This window comes from Schistocerca americana, unplaced genomic scaffold (genome assembly GCF_021461395.2).
Source record: "Schistocerca americana isolate TAMUIC-IGC-003095 unplaced genomic scaffold, iqSchAmer2.1 HiC_scaffold_1352, whole genome shotgun sequence".
Classification (NCBI taxonomy): domain Eukaryota; kingdom Metazoa; phylum Arthropoda; class Insecta; order Orthoptera; family Acrididae; genus Schistocerca; species Schistocerca americana.
In genome coordinates this window covers 27501-32222 of record NW_025725430.1, presented here as the reverse complement: position 1 = coordinate 32222, position 4722 = coordinate 27501, and the positions used below count along the sequence as shown (strand labels likewise).

At 51.2% G+C, this 4722-nt stretch overlaps 1 non-coding gene across 1 annotated transcript in view; it reads left to right on the top strand.

Moving 5' to 3' along the window:
* The first annotated feature begins 4030 nt into the window (after nucleotides 1-4030).
* LOC124565950 overlaps nucleotides 4031-4722 on the top strand; it is a 1910-nt gene continuing 1218 nt past the window's right edge. The window contains exon 1 of the ribosomal RNA XR_006970716.1: nucleotides 4031-4722. This exon is cut by the window's right edge and continues 1218 nt beyond it. This is a non-coding gene — a ribosomal RNA (small subunit ribosomal RNA).

The window sequence follows — 4722 nt, the reverse complement described above, 5'->3', positions numbered from 1 at the left end:
AACCTAACCTATGTCGTACCGTAACCTAACCTATGTCGTACCGTAACCTAACCTATGTCGTACCGTAACCTAACCTATGTCGTACCGTAACCTAACCTATGTCGTACCGTAACCTAACCTATGTCGTACCGTAACCTAACCTATGTCGTACCGTAACCTAACCTATGTCGTACCGTAACCTAACCTATGTCGTACCGTAACCTAACCTATGTCGTACCTTAACCTAACCTATGTCGTACCTTAACCTACCCTATGTCGTACCTTAACCTAACCTATGTCGTACCTTAACCTAACCTATGTCGTACCTTAACCTAACCTATGTCGTACCTTAACCTAACCTATGTCGTACCTTAACCTAACCTATGTCGTACCTTAACCTAACCTATGTCGTACCTTAACCTAACCTATGTCGTACCTTAACCTAACCTATGTCGTACCTTAACCTAACCTATGTCGTACCTTAACCTAACCTATGTCGTACCTTAACCTAACCTATGTCGTACCTTAACCTAACCTATGTCGTACCTTAACCTAACCTATGTCGTACCTTAACCTAACCTATGTCGTACCTTAACCTAACCTATGTCGTACCTTAACCTAACCTATGTCGTACCTTAACCTAACCTATGTCGTACCTTAACCTAACCTATGTCGTACCTTAACCTAACCTATGTCGTACCTTAACCTAACCTATGTCGTACCTTAACCTAACCTATGTCGTACCTTAACCTAACCTATGTCGTACCTTAACCTAACCTATGTCGTACCTTAACCTAACCTATGTCGTACCTTAACCTAACCTATGTCGTACCTTAACCTAACCTATGTCGTACCTTAACCTAACCTATGTCGTACCTTAACCTAACCTATGTCGTACCTTAACCTAACCTATGTCGTACCTTAACCTAACCTATGTCGTACCTTAACCTAACCTATGTCGTACCTTAACCTAACCTATGTCGTACCTTAACCTAACCTATGTCGTACCTTAACCTAACCTATGTCGTACCTTAACCTAACCTATGTCGTACCTTAACCTAACCTATGTCGTACCTTAACCTAACCTATGTCGTACCTTAACCTAACCTATGTCGTACCTTAACCTAACCTGTATTGCGCCTTAACCTAACCTGTATTGCGCCTTAACGTAACCTGTATTGCGCCTTAACGTAACCTGTATTGCGCCTTAACGTAACCTGTATTGCGCCTTAACGTAACCTGTATTGCGCCTTAACGTAACCTGTATTGCGCCTTAACGTAACCTGTATTGCGCCTTAACGTAACCTGTATTGCGCCTTAACGTAACCTGTATTGCGCCTTAACGTAACCTGTATTGCGCCTTAACGTAACCTGTATTGCGCCTTAACGTAACCTGTATTGCGCCTTAACGTAACCTGTATTGCGCCTTAACGTAACCTGTATTGCGCCTTAACGTAACCTGTATTGCGCCTTAACGTAACCTGTATTGCGCCTTAACGTAACCTGTATTGCGCCTTAACGTAACCTGTATTGCGCCTTAACGTAACCTGTATTGCGCCTTAACGTAACCTGTATTGCGCCTTAACGTAACCTGTATTGCGCCTTAACGTAACCTGTATTGCGCCTTAACGTAACCTGTATTGCGCCTTAACGTAACCTGTATTGCGCCTTAACGTAACCTGTATTGCGCCTTAACGTAACCTGCATTGCGCCTTAACGTAACCTGCATTGCGCCTTAACGTAACCTGTATTGCGCCTTAACGTAACCTGCATTGCGCCTTAACGTAACCTGCATTGCGCCTTAACGTAACCTGTATTGCGCCTTAACGTAACCTGTATTGCGCCTTAACGTAACCTGTATTGCGCCTTAACGTAACCTGTATTGCGCCTTAACGTAACCTGTATTGCGCCTTAACGTAACCTGTATTGCGCCTTAACGTAACCTGTATTGCGCCTTAACGTAACCTGTATTGCGCCTTAACGTAACCGATATTGCGCCTTAACGTAACCTATATTGCGCCGTAACGTAACCTATATTGCGCCGTAACGTAACCCACATTGCCCCTTAACGTAACCTATATTGCGCCGTAACGTAACCTATATTGCGCCGTAACGTAACCCACATTGCCCCTTAACGTAACCCACATTGCCCCTTAACGTAACCCACATTGCCCCTTAACGTAACCCAACACACGTTGGGCCTTAACCCAACACACGTTGGGCCTTAACCCAACACACGTTGGGCCGTAACCCAACACACGTTGGGCCTTAACCCAACACACGTTGGGCCTTAACCCAACACACGTTGGGCCTTAACCCAACACACGTTGGGCCTTAACCTGCTCTGTAATTGTCATACGACGCGTTAAATTAGTGTAGTGTTGCCTAACTGCAACCCCCGCAATATAGTTTGCTACTCGCACTGCCCGGTCCCCAGTGTATCGCTTCATGTTAAACACCTTGCAGCTATACACTGTAATGTGGATGGCAGCAGGACGTACATGCTCAATGCCCTTTGCAGTTGTTCATTGGCATTTGCAGTTGTTCATTGGCATTCGCATGGCGAAGCACTTAGCCTACGCTGTGGTACGGCCTGTGTCAACTGTCCGCTGATGTTGTACGTCCAAATCACACACTGTACTGCACATTGGTCCTCATGTACTGAATGATACATCGTGGTACATGTGACCGTACAACGACTGCGCCAACAACGGCGAACCATGCGGTCCAAATGTTGTGCACTCAGCTACGTGTCGTCTCCCTATAAGAGCTGGATTGCAGTGTGGTATGCCCTGGATGGCGATCAGCATGAGCCGTCTGTTGATGTAGTGGCGCGTGTTGTCAGACGTAGTCGTCTCTTCTCACACACCGTGATAGCACGGTGCACTGCGTTCCACATCTGCGACATGCGACAGAGGCCGGTTGACAGTCGTTCGCGCAATGGACATCGCATACGTACGGGGGCCACCTTCCACGTGTTCGCTAAGCGTGGACATGTTGTTGCGTGTATGTGGGCAGACAGTGTGTCGTGACACCTGACACAGGCATGCAACAATCGTTGAATTTGCAAATGGCGATGGACGCCTACGTTTGCTGGTGACGTTACGCAAATGAACAACTGGTAAACCGTTGTGGTGCGGTTGTTCTCGCTAGGGGTGAATCAGTGATGGCGACGATCGGTTGAGCTACCAACCGGTTGTTGCAGCGATACCCACCATGCCCACGAACGTGAATGGCATGTGGGTGTGAAGCGATACGCGGCGGTGGCTGGGTGGGACCGTCCCCGGCCGGTGAGGGGGGGCCTCCCGGCGTGTTGGCCGTGCGGTGCGTGGGCGCACGCGCTACAGCCGGCTGGTGGGGGCGGCCAGTGGCAGGCGCGCCGGCCGACGGAGGCGGCAGGCGGCGCAGCTGCGCGCCGGCGCACCCTGCACGCGGCGCCGTGCGGCCAAAGTAGGTCCTCGCGGGCCCGGTGCGAAGCGCGGTGGACATCTGCAGTGTGCTGGTCCGATTGAGGACTGTGTGCGCTGAGGATGCGCCGCCGCCCGGCGCTCGGCGCCGCGACGCCGTCTGCTGCTCGGTCGCCTCTGCGGTTCTCGCAGGTGGTTTGTATCGCAGCTGTGCGGACGTGTTGGCGCGTGCGCTGTGCTGGGAGAGTTCGCTTCGGCACCCAAGTGGGGCTTTTGTCCTTCTGTGGCGCTGGCGTTGGAGCTGCCGGTCACCGTAGGTGGCGCGTGTTGTCTCCCGCCGGCAATGCCACGACAGCACGCTCCCGGGCCTCTGTCGGCAGCGGCAAGCTCAGTTGGGAGCACGGGTGGTCGCACCTAAAGCGTCTACTCGCCAAACTCCGGGCGATTGCGCCTCTCTCGAACCCGACCAAGTACTTAGGACGGCGCTGCGCGCCGCCGGGACCTGAGAGGGTTTCGAGGTGTATGGTGCAGGGGAGCTCAGCCTCCTCCTGTTTGCAGAATAATTGAGCGGACGCTTGCGTGTTCGCGCGGGCCCCCGGGACACACTCCCGGGCGGCCGGCTGCTCAGCTCTAGTTGACGCAGCTCCCTGGTTGATCCTGCCAGTAGTCATATGCTTGTCTCAAAGATTAAGCCATGCATGTCTCAGTACAAGCCGCATTAAGGTGAAACCGCGAATGGCTCATTAAATCAGTTATGGTTCCTTAGATCGTACCCACGTTACTTGGATAACTGTGGTAATTCTAGAGCTAATACATGCAAACAGAGTCCCGACCAGAGATGGAAGGGACGCTTTTATTAGATCAAAACCAATCGGTCGGCTCGTCCGGTCCGTTTGCCTTGGTGACTCTGAATAACTTTGGGCTGATCGCACGGTCCTCGTACCGGCGACGCATCTTTCAAATGTCTGCCTTATCAACTGTCGATGGTAGGTTCTGCGCCTACCATGGTTGTAACGGGTAACGGGGAATCAGGGTTCGATTCCGGAGAGGGAGCCTGAGAAACGGCTACCACATCCAAGGAAGGCAGCAGGCGCGCAAATTACCCACTCCCGGCACGGGGAGGTAGTGACGAAAAATAACGATACGGGACTCATCCGAGGCCCCGTAATCGGAATGAGTACACTTTAAATCCTTTAACGAGTATCTATTGGAGGGCAAGTCTGGTGCCAGCAGCCGCGGTAATTCCAGCTCCAATAGCGTATATTAAAGTTGTTGCGGTTAAAAAGCTCGTAGTTGGATTTGTGTCCCACGCTGTTGGTTCACCGCCCGTCGGTGT